This window comes from Pan paniscus, chromosome 17 (genome assembly GCF_029289425.2).
Source record: "Pan paniscus chromosome 17, NHGRI_mPanPan1-v2.0_pri, whole genome shotgun sequence".
Lineage (NCBI taxonomy): Eukaryota > Metazoa > Chordata > Mammalia > Primates > Hominidae > Pan > Pan paniscus.
Window position 1 is genome coordinate 89,254,782 of NC_073266.2, and position 18,583 is coordinate 89,273,364.

General features: G+C 34.6%; 1 long non-coding RNA gene across 1 annotated transcript; it reads right to left on the reverse strand.

The window, feature by feature from the left end:
• Window positions 1-1,892: 1,892 nt before the first annotated feature.
• Window positions 1,893-9,102, reverse strand: LOC130540956 (uncharacterized). The gene is made up of 4 exons (XR_008954996.1): window positions 8,958-9,102; window positions 5,359-5,392; window positions 4,878-5,016; window positions 1,893-3,050 (listed from the first exon to the last, which is right to left on the reverse strand). It is a non-coding gene; the product is annotated as an uncharacterized LOC130540956 (long non-coding RNA).
• Between the last annotated feature and the right edge of the window lie 9,481 nt (window positions 9,103-18,583).

Genomic DNA, 18,583 nt, shown 5'->3' on the forward strand with positions numbered 1-18,583 from the left:
CTGGAGGAAGAGAGGGCTGTAGGCCAAGGGTGCAGGTGGACTTGAGGATCTGAAAATGAGCTTACTGCAATCCAGCAAGAAACAATGACCTCAGGACTATCACAAAATACAAATACTTACTTAGGCTATTGTTCTGAATTTCATATAAAAAATAGACTTATGAGAGTGATGATGTTTTCTGTCACAATTATGAAAATTTTATCTTAACTCTTACACATTGCCACTTTTAACCAATAATAGAAAAGTGAATGTAATCTTTAAGTTAGTGGATCAAGGAGTGTATTTGAAAGCAAAGAAGTAAACATTTTAAATGTTGAAATTGAAAGCATACAACATTAATGTGTTAGGATATGTTTAAAAATCTGTGTTTTGTAACTTAGTGACTGTTTTGGCTTATGGATAAAATAGACGTTCATTATGGTAACTGCAGCATTTGAAAAACGCAGCACCCAGAGGTAATTTCAGTTAACTTAGATTGTGTGTTTGGGAAGCCCTAGTCACCTATTCCAGCATTATGTTTAATCTGGAGATAATAAGCCAAAATCGACCCAGTCTTTTTTTTTTCTCTCTAACTCCCCAGTACACCCAGTACATAATAATTATTTTATAAGTCATCTCCAGTTATAGTCTTATCAGAAATAAAACACATTGCATCTAGTTATCTTTTAAAGATAATTTGAATGGCTTCATTATCCTGTATATACAACTTACCAAACCTATCTTGTAAATCAGTATGCACTTCAACACCAGCAAAGCTTGCATAAACAAGAGCTTTATGAGTCTTAAATGATAATTACCACAATCTAATGAATTGCATAAATCATTTATAATGAAGAGAAATAAACAAGTACTCTGATATGTGCACATTAATAACTTAGGTTTTTCAAAAGCAGTGAGTAATTTAATTTAGATGGTATGTCCACAGACAGTAACAACTTGAATTTTATTTGTGAAATAATTAGCGGTTAATCTAAAGGGATACAGCTTATCTACTGGCAATACATTAAACTGAAAAATGAAGATTAATTTTGTCTTTGATGGAAATTATTCTGACAATATCTCATGATTTGAAAGTCACTCTAAAGAGGGAAATATGAAAATTGATTTAAGTTCATTCTGACAAACCTAGAATTTATTCCAAAATATGAATTAGCATGCTTTGCAGTTCCAAGTAATTTGTGATATGCTATAATTTTTAGTGATCCTCTCACTGAAGTGCTAATTGGAATTTTATTTATATATATTTATGAGTAAAGATAGAGGTTCATAACTTCTCTTCTATCTGTAACATCATAATTTGGGTTACAAAAAAACATTATTCATTCTTGAGGTTCTTCATTGGTTAAAAGGATATTCACCCAGGTAACAAAAAATTTAAACTAGCAAAAAACTTTTTTTTCTTCCAGTAACAGTCTTTATCTTTGCTAATACATTTTTATAAGCATTTTATTTTCCTTGACTTTAACTAACCATCATCTTCTCTTCTGCAATTAAGTTTGAAAGCTGAACTTTTTCCAATCTATTAAGCTTCCAGTTACTTCCTTCTTTGAAAGATAAACAATATATTATAGTAGGATGGTCTCAAATTTGAAATCTATGCATTTACTCATTTGTTGGTTTATTCAACAACATTTACCACATCCTATGGTAAAAAATGGTATAAATGGAAGATATAACTAAGGACATAACAGCTAACAATGAAAAATGATTATATTAATAAATATTAATTAATTAATATAATTAATATATTATATTATAATTATTAGATAATTATATAATATTAGCATATATCATCTATTATATAAATAATTACTATATCAGTAGCATATAAATGTATACTAGTTATTAATTATATAATATTTGTAATAAATAATTACTAATAACCAACACTTTAATGTAAATCTTCTTTTGGGAATGATTTATGCCTACAACTTAGTATTGAAAGAGGAGTCATACCCTGCCTAGGCCATTGAGATTTTATTCACTGAGGAGTTTTCCAATTAAGTCAATTGGCAATTGGCAAAACCAGTAGTATAAATGGAATCCAGTGCCATTTTAAAAATGGAACATACGTCTGGGTGCGGTGGCTCACATCTGTAATCTCAGCACTTTGGGAGGCCGAGGTGGGCGGATCACCTGAGGTGAGGAGTTCAAGACCAGCCTGGCCAACATGGTGAAACCAGTTTCTACTAAAAATACAAAAATTAGCTGGGCGTGGTGGTGGGTGCCTGTAATCCCAGCTACTCCGGAGGCTGAAGCAGGAGAATCGTTTCAACCTGGGTGGTGGATGTTGCAGTGAGCAGAGGTCATGCCAGCACTCCAGCCTGGGTGACAGAGTAAGACTCTGTCTCATAAAAAGTAAAATAAAATAAAAAATAAAAATGGAAGATACCATGCCTCTCATTATAACAAGTGCACATGGACATAAAACCAACAGCAAAATAGCAACAAACTTTAGGACTTCATGGCCTTCAGAAATAACACTGAATAATGCAGTAGAGCGGAAGGAAGGGAATACCTGAGAAAGAACAGCTAGTATATGGACAACCATATCAAAGAGAATAATGATTACCATTTAGAAAAGTGCTACTGTTCATGACTTACCTTCATAAGTCAGCCTACTTGCTGAGGTAAATCAGTTAGGCTTAAAAACAGGAAATGAATAGACACATTTTGATATTTGGAGTTGAATGAAAATGTGTCTTGTTACAGTATTCTTCTCCACAAGTGTTTTTTTACAATGACGACATCATTTCTGGCACCAAATTATTGACTGCAATTTTATTCAAGCTGAAAGGCATTAGACTGCATATTACTTTTATTTCATAGTTTTATTGTTTTTCCATACAATGATTTGCCAATTTGAAACTATAGTTGACTTTATTGATAAGTTTTAGGTGAGCAGCATCTTCTTAAAAATTTAATCTTTTCATGGGGAGAGCTCCAGGGCCACTTCTCTTTGATCACTCCTTCTTCAGATGTGTCAATATCAATGCCTATCATTCCAATTTGTAAAACTCATATATTCTAGTAAGTATATGGAATAGCCTCTGTGAAAAGAAAAACAGTAAACAAATTAAATTTAACAGAGTTTAATTGAGCAAAGAATGATTTGTAAAATGGGCAGCCCCAAACCTGAATAGGTTCAGGGAAATTTCAGCCTGCTTAGTGGTCAGAGATTTATGGACAGGGAAAGGAAAGTGAGGTACATAAAACAAAAGTGAGGTACAGAAACAGCTGTTTTGGTTACAGCTGTGTTTGCCATATTTGAACACGATTTCAAGAATTGGCCATCTTTGGCTGACATTTGGTGGTTGGCACAAGACTAGATTGGCTAAAGATTTAATTAATTATGCCTGCTAAATAAAATTTCAATAAAAACTCTGAAACAATGAGGCAAAGAAGGCTTCCAAGTTGGCAAATACGTCTAAGTGCTAGGAAGGTGGCACACCCCAAATCCATGGAGATTGAATGACCTGTCCACACCTTGCCCTATGTACCTCTTCATCTAGCCGTACTTTGATCTTTTACAATGACCTGTAACAGTAAGGATAGCATTTTCCTGTGTTCTGTGAGTCATTATAGCAAATTACCAAACCTGAGAGAAGGTCATGAGAACCTCTGAATTTGTACTCAGCAGATTCCTTAGCCTGGGCACACATTTGTGGTTAGTGTCTGAAGTGGATCAGTTTTGTGTGACTGAGCTGTTAATTTTGGGGATCTGTACTAACTCCAGGGAGTTAAGTGTCAGAATTTAACTGAATTGTAAGACAACCAAATGGTGTCAGGGAATTGGAGAATTGCTGGGAAAACCACAGAGGCATGTACAAGAAAGCTGGCATGCTGTGACAGAGCAGTAGGTAAGGTTACATACATAGGTTAAGAATATTAAATACATAGAAGATATTTAATGAAATATTAAAATATGAAAATATTCAAAATATTCTTAATAAGGGCAGCATTTATTTGGAAAAATAATTTGTCAGAATCAGAAATACTGATCCCATATAGTTTGCTAAGGCGTTTCACTGAGCTTCATTTGGAAGGGTATATGAGAAACCAAAGAAAGCAAAGATGACAGCGTTTCCCTACATGTGGTAGATAAGAAAAGGAAAGCATTTAGGGAGCAGTTCAAGGTTTTCAAAATTCAGCAGTGTCTACATTGAAGAAGACTGGGATGGAAAGGGAACATCAGAGGAAGCAGATGTGGGGACAGTGCTCCCAGAATACAGATGGGAGTGAGGGATTCCTCTTGCGATTGAAGTTCTAGGAAATTCAAAATTGAGAGAAAAAGTTTTAGGAGAGAAAGGATTATAAAACTCTAGGCATGGAGGCTATTGAGGACACAGAGTTTGGAAGTTCCAACAACAGCTATAAATAAAAAAATATTTGAATGTGACTTCCAACTGAGACAAATGTGGAGACCAGAGACAATTCCATCTTGAGGGAAGGGACACACAGATGCTTGGAATCCTGGACCATAAGGGACCGCAGGTTATTGTGTTGAAATGTGAAAGAAGCCTTGGTTTCCTTGTGAGGTTGGGGAGTTACAGAGCTAATATAAAACACGCAAGGCTAAGAGTGATTCCAGAACAAAACATAAGCCCTGATATTAAAAGACAATAGAAACTGTTTCATCAAGTCTTCATCCAATTTAGTATCATGATGCCAGAAATAAGGGATGAAAAGGGAACATAGAAACAAGATAATATAGAAACATGTGGTTTAGTAATAAAAAGAAATCAAAAAAGAGCATCCATTATGAAGAATTATTAAGTTTTCAAGAAAACTGGACTGTTTAAGATGCCATTTTCTGGGAGTAAAAATGCTTGTTTTGGTCAATGCCCGTGATACACTGTAATTAATATAATAAAAACCTATTAGTTGGTCATTTTTCCCAATTGGGTTTTAAGTGAGAAGTTAAGAGGGACTGAGCATTAATAGAGCATCATTCTGGCAAAACTGCAAGCTATAATTTCATAGGTTGTGCTTTATTTTCTCTGCCTTCACACTCCCCTAGAAAAGTATACACAGAAAAATAACAAACACATACATATCAAAAACAACAATTAAATTTCAGTTAAACGCTGGGTAGTAAGGGAAGACAAAATCCAAACTCCAAACAATTGTCTTAATAAGGTATTTCTTCCTGGGAGTAATTAGACAAAGAAAAAATGAAGAAAGGGATTTTCTAAGAAGGTAATTTATTCAAGACAGTACAGATAAATTGAGTTATTTCTCTTGATAAAGTATACTCCTAACAATGTTCAATGAGTCAGAGAGCTAAATTTGATGACAACTTTATATGATTTTCTTCTGGAATAACTCCAGAGAGCTCTTATTTTACACTCCACATACCTCTTCCCTTTTGCTTGTGGATCCACTAGAAGAGCTGAGAAGAACGTGAGAAAGACATAACAAAAGGGGAGGAAACAAAGTTAACAAAAAGAGAAGAAAACAGTGTTTGAAAATACATAAACAGTTTTCTGGATATCTACTTTAAAATCTTTGATTGAACCTGTACCCATTTTTGACTTTGTGATTTGCAATGAAGCAAAAGTGGTAAAACATTGACAAAGTGCTCATGTTGAATGATGTTGATATTTGAGAAGCAAAAGGGAACAAGATGTTACAGCAAATTTTTGAAAACGGATATTTTGTATCTTTGTTATGTGTGTGCTGTAATAAAAAGATGAGTGCAAACTGTTCTAAGGTATTGACAAATCAGTTAAAAATCCATTCCAACAATACCTACCACAGTTCTGTTATAAATTCCTTTATTTTAGTTTTTCTTCTACAGGCAAGCTTTTCCTCAGAATAAGAAATTACATCAATTATAATTGTATATATAAACAGAAGTATGTGCATACATAATATTATAAATAAAATCCTACAAAAATTTTTAAATAAAAATTTGTAAATATATAATTTGATATATCCAAGCCATGTGTGAAAATTTTCATTTACCAGATGAGCAGTTGAGACATACCACAGAAGTTTGAATAATTCGTTAAAATTTACAAAGACTCTCTTCAGGTGGCCTGACTTCCAGCCCCATTCTCTTCCACTACAAATACTATGACCTTATACATTGAATGTATACCAGTCAAGCTCTTTAAAAATTTTGAACACAGTTTGCAAGAGGCATTGTTAATTTCCTACATAACTTCATTGCTCAAAGCAAAGCCTTCTGTCTGTTCTTTGCTTCTGTATTTGGCTAATGGTTTCTAGCACTCAGCACTCAGCAGTCAGGGTGGGATCCTAACCATGAAGAAAACCAGAAAGTCAAAACACTCAGTTGTCTTATCCACACCTCCATTTTGTAGCTCCCTTTGATGGCAGCCACAGCCTGTCTGGAGCAGCTGCTGCCAAGAGGCTGGCTTTGCTGGGGAGGCACATCAGGGGCTGCATGCTCCAGCCAGCTGGAGCAGGGAACAGGCGAGAGCCCTGCCTACTTCCAAGTTGGAGGGGTGGGAGCCCCACACTTCCAGGCACAGCTGCAGCCTCCTAACCCCAGCTGCAGACATGGGCATTACTGTGCTCTCAGGGGCCCAGGAATCCCCCCCTGCCCCAACAGGCTTGAGAGTGCCTCATTCTGCTGCCTGGACTCTCCCTGCTCCCAGTGCCCGCTGTGATTTCAGAGCAAATTTGAGGCCGAGCCTGGGTGCTGTCATGACCCAGCTGGGTGTGCGCATGCTCAGGGAGGCTCTGACAAGCCAGTCCCCTGCCTCCTCAGTCCCCTCTGGGCTTTGGACACTGACAAGCACAGGAGAGAGGCCAAGGGAAGGCTGAGGGCACCTCGGCTCAGGCCTGCAGGCACCCCTCCATACAAATAGCCTGGGCTCCATAGATGACATATAGATGGCAACAGGAAGCAGATAGGCTCCTGGGCAGAAAAAGGCAGGTCCCTGATGACGCCCCACCTTCAAGCCAGGGAGGGCCTGAAGCATGAGGGTTGGACTGCTAGTTCTGCAGACCAGAATGGGAATTTATGGTGCTTTTTCTGGGCCCACCTATGGGTGTCCATGGACAAATCAGCACACACTTCCTCTCCTCTGAAGCTCATAAAAACCCTGAACTCAGCTGGACTCAGGCAGATGATGGATGAGAAGACCTGCCTGTGGATAGGAGCTACCCACTCCAGGTCTCCTTCCCACTGAGGGCTACAGAGACAATGGGATGACCTGCCTGTGGATAGGAGGTATCCACTGCGGGTCTCCTGAGAGCTGTACTATTGCTCAATAAAGCACCTCTTTGCCTCATTCACCCTCCAGTTGTCTGCATATTTCATTCTTCCTAGGAACTGGGGACCCGCTGAATGGTGGGCCTGAAAGAGCTGTAACACAAACTGCTGAAACATGCCCTCCGCACCACCCACCCACCACTCACCTCTTGCAAGCAAGGACAAGAAAGAGGGAGAGAAGAGGTGCAGCCTTTCAGGGATCCCAGACCTAGGAGCTCCCCAGGCCAGGGCTATGACACCCTCTTGGGGGTTCTGCAGTTCCTGGAGTCTCTAAGCTTCCAGGCACCACCGCATTCCCAGGTGTCCAGTGGAAGCCGCTTGCAGTAGGCCTGGTTCAGCGGCAGCTTCACAAGGAGCTGGTGCCTATGCTGTCACCTGGAGCTGCCTACCCCACTGCAGCTGGTGTGCCTGTCTGTGAACAACAGCCAGACCCCATGCTCACTCACTCACGCACCCCTTGCTGCTCCTTGCCTGGGTCGCCCTTGGCAGGGGTGGGATCCAGCCTGGTAGCACAAGCTGAGAGCAGATTGCCAGGCCAAGTGGGCAGAACAAGCCCAGCTGGTCTGAGCAAAACTCTGGCAAAGGCACCACCAGCCACAGAGGCTTCTGGCTGGCAAAATGACGCCCCAAGGATCCCATCACACCTTCCTATTTTCTCTGCAATATTTTGAAACAAATGATATTCTTGAAATTTAAAATTAAGATTATATTTTATTAAAGGTCCTTTCCTTCACATAGTATCATATTTCTATACTCATCTATTGTATACATGAAATAAACTTGAAGTGAACGGGGAAATTGCAGACATAGGGAAACTGGTATCACAAACACCTATACACACACACACACACACACACACATACACACACACATCACAGGAGATGAGGTCCCTTTATTTGTAGCCTCATTACAAAACTCAAATAAAGTGAACCTTCTCTTCTGAATAAGTTTTGCAGTAGGAGTTGTATAAAAGGTAAATTTTTGGTTTAGTTTTCTTATGCTAGAAATTATTATTCAAATCTTTTTCATAATAAAATAACATGCAACCTTAGTTTAATGGTGATAGTATTTGGTATATGAGAAAGTCTTACAGGATTCCTTAAACAATACAATTTCAAGCTAGGTTAGTAAAATGTAAAGCATGAAAATGCAATTTTTATTAAGATGTTGAAGAAAACAGAATTGTATTATTTTATGTTTAGCTTTTCACCATAATAAATTATTTTACTAACTGGTAGCAGTTAGTAGAATAATAAAACTGGCAGGTTTTTGAAAATAATATATTAGAAGCATCATTTTTTTCTTTTCTCATGCATGACTAGCAAAAGAAAAGGGTCTGTCTACAGTCAACAAAGATGAGCATATGGCTTCCTGTAAGTTTCAGATCTATTCCCTTTGAATTGCTCACACACACACACACAAAAAAATAGTAAAAAAAAAAAGTCAACCCTATGCATGAGATTTTCTTTTCCCCTTTAACTTATTTCAAATACATAAGGCGCATTCTTGTGGGATTCATTCAGTCAAATTTTACACACATTTTCATTTACCTATACAATATTAAATAGAATTTTTCAGCAGAAAATAAGTTGCAAACAATAAACAGCATATTTATTAACTATGAAAAAAGAAAGTGCCACATTTGTCTAGGGAGTAGACACTTTCTATACCTGAGAACATTGATCCAGTAATTCAAATATTTATCGATACTTACTACATCCCAGAAACTGGAACATAATTGATACACTTCTTGTTCTCCTGCAGTTTATAATCTAAGCCAACTAAACACAATGGATTTCCAAATGTGCATTAAAAGTTCAAGAATTGGGTCTCTGGTGGAGTCAGCTTCTAAAATATTAAAAATAAAATATTAAATTCAGAGATCTGTAAAGTGTTTATGGTTAACTTTTACATTAAAAAGTCTATTGAACATTAATCTTAAAAATACAAATGAGCAATACATTTCACAATGTTGTCCAAGAACATGTTCATGTTTTTTTTTTCTTTCTAGAAATAATTTATTTTTATGTTAAGTTATTCCATAGTTTCCTTTAGATTTCTGGCTTTTACAATTCGTTTTAAAAATGTATCCTTATTAACAATGTAACAAATGTTCTGTATTTTCTTCTAATATTTTATCACTATTTTTATTATATTTAAAATACTGAAACACATGTGATTTATTAATAAATTATGATGATTAGTCATATGTGTCCTGAATGGGCTTCAGGGTGCCCAGATATTTGTTCAAACATTATTCTGGGTGTTTCTGTGAAGGTGTTTTCGAGTAAGATTGACATTTAAGTTGATAAACTGAGAAAAATCAGAATGCATTCCCTAATGGAGGCAAGCTTCATCCAGTCAGTTGAAGGCCTGACTGGAACATAAAAGCTGACCCTCCCTTGAGCAAGAGAGGATTCAGACTCAAACATCAGGTCAGGAACCAGACCATCAGCCCTCCTGGTCTAAGGCTATGCCATTGCCTCTCTTGGGTCTTCAGCTTGTCAACTCCCTCTGTAGAGCTTGGGACTTTTCAACCTCCATAATCATGTGAGCCAATTCCTTATCAGAACTCTCTCTCTCTCTCTCTCTCTGTCTCTGTCTCTGTTTGTGTGTGTGTGTGTGGTGTGTGTGTGTGTGTGTGTGTGTGTGCTGTTTCTCTGGAGAACCCTAATACATATGTGATTTTTACAATATTATTTTTTATTTGAATGAACTACTATTTCCTCCCTCTAAACTGGATATCATTTTTATGACATATTAAGTTCCCACTTGGATCTGTCTTCAGAATATTTTATTCTTATTTACTGGTCTATTTGTCTTTTTCTGAACTCATACGATATGTTTTTATAGAATATTTTTATGGTATAGTTTAAACCTATTTAATATAGTCCCTTAAATTCTTCTATTTAATATAATTAGCAAATCACATATATTTACTCTCCTATATAGATTTTGAAATCAGCCAGTTCCTATTTTAAAATGTTATGTCAAGTTATGATGTTTAGGGATATGAAATGAAATATCTTCAGTTTCCAGCTGTAATTGTGATAGAATATTTATATATTCCCAGAAAATTATTTTATTTTTTCAAAACTATTCTTGTCATGATAGAAATGAACTGTGAGAGATTGAGATAATTACAGTGAGACTAGAACTGAATACTTTGTTTGTTTGTTCTTATGTTTTTAAAATATTTATCCTTTTTGTTGGTGAGTATCCTTCTTCCTGATATTACTGGTAGCAATTTTAATATTTCACTATTTAAAGTGGTGTATTGAAACAAGAGGCAACATGAACGTGCTCCCATTGACTAAAAGCTGGAATAATGTGAGCAAAATATAACTGCAGTAATATTGCATCTTAAACATAAAGATACAATAGATATTCATAAGCCCACACTGATATTAATAAATACTTAAAGAAAGAAAGAAAGAAATGGGGGAGAAATGACTCATATTCCTTAAAAGTGAATTCTAAATAATGCCTATAGAATTTATGAGTAAAATAGAACATCACTTTTTTAAACCTCAGTGACAATTGCTTCAAGTAAAAATCTAACTATGACTTCTAAAACTGGTGGTTGAATCTTGAAGAAACAGGTTATTCATATAGCCTCTAAGTAAAAAGTCCAAAATATTTATTAATGTAACGGCCTTAACATATGTCTTTGATATTCCTCAGCCAACATTAGTAACTAAAGCAAAATACTAAGAAGAAAAAATGGTAAATTTATAGTAGAGAATCCTGGGAGAGATACCATAGCCAAGTAATAATAAGTCATGATGATATTAGGTATCCCGTAATACGATTTAATCAGAAGAGCACTTCAAATCCATAGTATTAATGCCTTAAATTCTAGTCTAACCATGAGAAAAGATTGGATATTCAAAATAAAGGACCCTTTATAAAGTGAGTCATCAGTAGTCATCCGAACTTTCCAATCATAGGCACAAAAACACATACACATACAAATCACTGAAAACTGTCATATGTTGGAAGAGACAATAGGTAAATAAATATGACTGACATAGAAAATGTATAAGTACAAATTTTAAAAATCTAAAATATTAATATGATAGCAATGTAAAGGTATTAAATAAAAAACTAAGTCAATTAATAAAAAGCAATCTTAGTCACAATCCTGACCTTCACTCTAACATTAATATTGCCAGACATTTAAAATTTATACATTTGAATGATAGTTAAAATTTACATATGAGCAATATATAAATTTAAAGCACTTTGAAATGAGATTACTTTTCATTCTATTTTGTTTCAGACATTTTCTAAAATATTATTTATTATGTTAATTTAAAAATAATATAATTATTCTCAAAGTAATTCATGTTTTCTGAAATTCTATTTAGACTTTCAGAATTATTCACAAATCATAAGAAGCATTTATACTTGTAAGTATTATTCTAAGGTTTTCTGAAAGGTCAAATCTAATTATAATGAAGAACAATTTGAGAAAAATACAATCATGAGACATAAAATAATGGTTTTTCTAACTTATACTCCCAGCAAAATAAGGTAGAGAAAGCTAAATCCTTTCCTTATAAAAATAAAATGAAATAAAATACAAGTCCACATGAAGTACCCAATGATATAACCATATTATATGATCATGATGCTGGGTAAATTTTTATCTGAATTAAAGCATAATATAAAAATAGAAAAGAAGATTTTAAAAAGTATATAATTAAAAAGACACATTTCACTTGCAAAATTAATCATTACACTTACTTTTAAAATATGCATAGACTAATAGCAAACAATTCAACAAAAAGGCCTAAAATAATTATACTTTTATTTTTAATTTTTGAGACACTCACTCTGTCAATCAGGCTGGAGTGGTGTGGCATGATTATAATTTACTCCAGCCTCATACTCGTGGGCTCATGCAATCCTCCTGTTTTAGCCTCCCAAGCAGCTGGAACCACAGGTGTGCACCACCACACCTGGCTAATTTTTAATTTTTATTTTCGTAGAGATGGGGTCTTGCTATGTTTCCCAGGCTAGTCTTGAACTCCTGGCCTCAAGCAATGCTCTTCCCTTGGCCTCCCAAAGTCTGGGACCACAGGCCTGAACCACTTCCATGGGCCAAAAATAAATAAATAATCCATAATATGAAACAAACACAGTAAAAACAGCTAAATACAAATTAGTTTGTTGTTCACCTTGTCTATTCCAAAGAGTAGAAACACTGACAACATTCAACAGTGATACAAGGGTGCCGAAAATAACCCTTTAATGCTCAGTAGTAGTCCAATGTTGGAGTTACACACATTTATATTTTAAGCAACACGAAGTTAAATGCTAAGTTTGCAACAAGAAAGAACATTTCAACAAAATCAATGTTTGGAAGAGGTCTAGAAATCACACAAATATAACTTTGTCACTGATGATGGGTTCTTTCCTTGACTAATCTTTCCAAATTTATGTTTATCTCAGTAGAAGTTAACTCTTTAACAACAATATTTGACGTTTAAAAAATTTTTGCCAAATCAAGGCAAAGCCTTTCAAACTCTCATATTAAATAGATGATAGACAACAACAAAAGTTTATCTGACATTATAACCCACATCTAAAATCTTTCACATTATGTAGATTTGACCTGACCCAAATTTTGCCCTCCCAACACTCAGATGCCACCAATCACATTAGTATGTATTATAGTTCTGGTATTCATTAATTTTAGCAACTTCTACTCCCATTTTTGTGTTTTCTTAGCTGATATTACAAGTCAAAACGATACCATTTTTTAAATACAAAAATTAGACGTGCTAGTTTCTCAACATGCAAAGAAACCAGCACAAGAATTCTGGCACCATGAAAAATCTAAACACAGTGAAACCACAAAAAGACTGCACTAGCTCTCCAGCAATGGCCCCTAACTGACATGGAAACTAAAAAATGACAGATAAAGAATTAAATCATGGATTGCAGGAAGCTCAATGAGATCCAAGACAAAGTTGAAAATCAGCATAAATAAACTTATAAAGCAATCCAAGAAATGAAGGAAGAGATAAACAGTAAAAAAAAAAAAAAAAAAAAAAAAAAAAAAAGAACAGTATTCTGAACTTCTGGAGTTAAAAAACTCATTTAAGGAGTTTTTATAATACAATTGAAAGCTTTATCAATAGACTGAACCAAGCAGAAGAAAGAATTTCAGAGCTTAAAGGTCTTTCAAACTAACTCACTCAGACAAAAATAAAGAAAAAAGAATGTAAAAAAACAGTGTTTTAGAAATATGAGATTATATAACATGACTAAACCTACAATGTATTGGTATTCCTGAGAGAGAAAGAAAAAGTTAAAAACCTAGAAAATATACTTGATGGAACAATTAATGAAAATATCCCTAATGTTGCTAAAGGTTGACATCCAGATACAATAAATACAGAGAACACCAATGAGATATTATACAAAACAAACATGACCAATGTATATAGTTACCAGACTGTCCAAGGTCAACACTAAGTTAGAAAGCCTTAAAGGCAGCTAGAGAAAATGGTCAGATCAAATACAAAGGAAACCCCATCAGGCTAACAGCAGACTTTTCAGCTGAAACCTTACAAGCCAGAAGAGATTGGGAGTCTATTTTAAGCATTTTTAAAGAAAAGAAATTCCAACCAAGAATTTCATATCCTGCCAAACTAAGCTTCCTAAGTCAAGGAGAAATAAAATGTTTTCCAGACAAGCAAGTACTAACAGAACTTGTCTTATGTTGGTTACCATAAGACAAGCTTTACAATAGATCCCTAAGGGAGTTAAACATGTAAACAAAAGAACAATACCTCCTACCACAAAAACATGCTTAAGTACATAGCCCTCAGACTCTATAAAGCCACCAGCCTAACAACCTCACAATAGGATCAAAACTTCAAATCTCAATATTAACCTTGAATGTAAGCCAGCCTAAATGCCCCACTTAGAAGGGACAGAATGGCAAGTTGGATAAAAAATAAAAGCCATCTGTCTGCTGTCTTCAAGAGACCTACTTCAAATGTAAAGATGCCCAATAGGCTCAAAGTATAGGGTTGAATAAAAATCCACCATGCAAATGGAAAGCAAAAGGAGCAAATAAGAATGATAAGATATTACTACTCTTGTATCAGATAAAAAAGACTAAACCAAGAACATAAAAAGGCATGAAGATGGGCATTACATAATGTCAACGGGTTCAAATCAACAAGAAGAATTAACTGTCCTAAATATACATGCATGCAAAATGGGAGCAACCAGATTCATAAAACAACTACTTCTAGACTCACAAAAGGACTTAGACCACCCTACAATAATAGTGGGGGACTTAACACCCCACTGACAGCATTAGACAGATCATTGAAGCAGAAAATTAACAAGAAATTCTGAAAATAAAATTGACACTTAAACAATAGGACCTAATAGATTCAGAACACTCTACTCATCATCCACAAAATACACATTCTTCTCGTCCACACATACAACATGTTCCAAGATCAATCACATGATCAGCCATAAGGCAAGTCTCAATAAATTCAAAAACACCAAAATCTTACCAACCATAATCTTGTACTACAGTGGAATAAAAATAGATATCAATACCCCCCCAAAAAAATCCTCCCAAACCATACAATTAGATGAAAGTTGAACCACTTGATCCTGAAAGATTTTTGGATAAATAACAAAATTCAAGCAGAAATAAAAAAATTCTTTAAAATAAATTAAAACAGACATTCCAAAATTTCTAGGATACAGCAGAAGCAATGCTAAGAGAAAAGTTTATAGTGCTAAATGCCTACTCAAAAGTTAGAAAGATCTCAAATTAATGATCTGACATCACACCTAGAGGAACTAGAAAGACAAGAACACACTAACCCCAGGTCTAGCAGAAGAAAAGAAATATCTAAAATCAGAGCAGAACTGAATGAAACTGAGACTCAGAAATCCACACAAAGAATCAACTAACCCAAAAGTGGGTTGTGGAAAGGAGAAACAAGGTCTATAAAACACTAGCTAGCTCAACAAAGAAAAAGAGAAAAATCCAATAAACACCATCAGTAACAACAAAGGTGACATTACATCCAGTCCTTCAGAAATACAAAGGATCCTCAGAGACTACTATGATCACCTCTATATTAACAAACTAGAAAATCCAGAAGAAATGGATAATTCCCAGAAATGCACAACCTTCCAAGCCTGAATCAGGAACAAAAAACACTGATAAAAGATATCATAGATTGGAGCAAACAAATGGAAAAACATCCCGCGCTCATGAATTGGAAGAATCAATATCATTAAAATGGCAATACAGTCCAAAGCAAGCTATAGATTCAATGCTCTTCCTATCAGGCAACAATGTCATTTTCTTCACAGAACTACAAAAAGCTATGCAAACATTTATATGGAAGCAAAAAGGAGCCCAAATTGTCAAAGCAATCTTCAGCAAAAAGAACAAAGCCAGAAGCATCACATTACCTGACTTCAAACTACACTATTTGGCTCTAGTAGTCAAAACAACATAACACTGGTTAAAACAAACAAACAAACAAACAAAAAAAGCTAGAAACATAAACCAATGGAACAAAGTAGAAAACCAGAAATAAAGCCACACACCTACAGGTGTCTGAATTTCAATACAGTTGACAAAAATAAGCAATAAGGAAAGAAGTCCTTAATTAATGGTGCTGGGATAGTTAACTAGCTATATGCAAAGAGTGAAACTGGACTCCTACATTTCACCATATACAAAATTTAACTCAAGATGGACTAGAGATTTAAATATAACACCTCAAACTGTAATAATCCTAGTGGAAATCCTAGGAAACACTATTCTGGCCATTGGCCTTGGAAAATAATGTATGTCTACATCTTCAAAAGCAATTGGAACCAAAACAAAAATTCACAAGTGAGGCCTGGTTAAACTAAAGAGCATTTGAACAGCAGAATAAACTGTCAACAGAATAAACAGATAACCTACAGGATAGGAGAATATGTTCACAAACTATGCATTTGAGAAAGTTCTAATATTGAGAAACTATAAAGAACTTAACAAGCAAGAAACAAATAACCCCATTAAAATATCAAGAAAAACATGAACAGACATCTCAATAGAAGATATACAAGCAGCCAAAAAAAAGAAAAAAAATGCTCAACATGACTAATCATTGGCGAAATGAAAACAAAACCACAATGAGACACCATCTCACGCCGATAAGAAAGACTATTATTGAAAAGTCAAAAAATAAAAAAAACCAACAATAAAAGAGGAAATACCATTTCTTATGAAAGTTTCATTTATTCAATTAAGAAACGTTTATTGAGTATGTATGAGTTAGTACTATTTTTGCATTTTGGAGAATAGAAATTTAAACGAGATTATTTCTTTGTTCTTGAAGATATTACAATATAGTTAAAATATAAGGCAGATGTATGTATCATATATAATGAATGCTTCAACGAGTGTCTGTACAAATTTATATGCTAGAATAGTCATTGGATAACTTGTTTTAAAATGCAATCACAAATAATAATTAATTTGTTTGTAATTACTGTTGTTGAGGGGTATGAGATGCATGCATATACTAATTTAATAAGTACAGAATATGCAAAGACCAAAAAATATAGAAGATCAATCAACAACATATTGCAAAAAAGAAAACATTAGCTATGTTTGATAAGTGAGATGTCTGAATTTTTTGGATATAATATGGCAAGTTGAATGAAAACAGTTGGTAGAAATGCTTAAACCAATAATCCCCATGATAGCCGTGATCACAAATTATTCTATTACTTTTAGCGTTATTGAAAATGTTGCTGAAAATAAAATGAATCCTTAGCACTACACCATCTATATTAGTAAATTTAATCTGGTAGAATGAGTTGGAGACTGCTACTTCTGTATGCCAATTGCCGTAATCAGGACAAACCTGAAGGTTTCCCTTTTTATTCACTGTGAAGCTTTCCACTCCCCTGCTGCCTTTAAGTCTCTGTCAAACACAAGATGCTGATGCCCTTAGTTTACCAAGCTCAGAATGAAATTTCTGCTTGTTCTCATTTGTGTGGTCTTTATTTATGTCCACAATGGAAATGAAAGCAAGGATGTCAGAAGGGGCAATGCCAAAGCAAACAAAGAGGTTTTAGCGATTATTTAAATAAAAGATTTAGAGAATGGTTGAAATAATGGTTAGAATATTGCAATATTCCAATTACTCATAATATTGTAAGTATTATGCAATATCAGGGAATATTGCAATTATTGAATAATATTAGGGAATATTATAATTGCAGTATTACAGAATATTCCATAATAATCGTGATGCAAAATTATGGAATATTATAATTGCAATATTATTTTAGTTACAACATTATGAATATTGGAGTTTCCCAGCAGGGATATTTAAGGCAAACATGTTCTATATGTTAAGACTGGTTAAGTCAAATTTTTTAGTCCCAAATATAACTCTTTGAATATATAGTTGATATTTTCCCTAATTCAAATACTTTAATAGTTATTTTAAAATGTATTCATTAAAGATATCATACACTTTGATATTTTCTCTTCCAATCATCCCCAATATGAATAACATTAGGCACTGATAAGAATCCAATCGCCCTTGCTCATTGCACGTTATACTCTGTCCTCCTATGGAGTTCTGATATATGAAAAGCATATTGGACAATTCACCATAGTTTTATTCAAAAATAAGAAAATATTATATACATAGACCTAGAGTGGGCACAAACTCAAATTTTAGGGCTTCTGTTTCTATCTATCTGAAAAGCAATACTTTTAAATGCTTTATTTGTAAAAAGAAAATCACTTTTTCCTTTCAAAAGATATTAATGATGATACCATAAAGCAGCTGATATCACATGTGGAGATGGTATTGTTTTGGCACATTTATATGACGAAGCTCTCTAAGGCTGCACGAGAATGATTAATTAGGGAACAAATGTTCTAAATGTCTAACTGTGATACTGATCAAGTTTGCTGGTGGCTCCTGGGTTTGCATTTTCCTGACCATGGGAAGGGACCACATGGAGTTGCCCTGTTTGCTTTTCTGAGGCTGTCTTTGGACATAATTGCTTCTTGTTATTTTTTTCCTCTTTAATCAGGCACATGACTTACACCCTAACACACATATAAAATCTCTGTCTCCAATTCTATGCCCATTTTGGTTCATTTATGAGCATCTGGTAAGAGTCCAAAAGCAGTGGAAAACCATTTAGAAAATATTTTTTCACAGTTGAATCTCATGTTTCATATATATATATATATATATAAAGCTTATGAAACACTAAATAAAATTATGTAAATATTCTGAATTTAAGACAATGTATTACATAAAA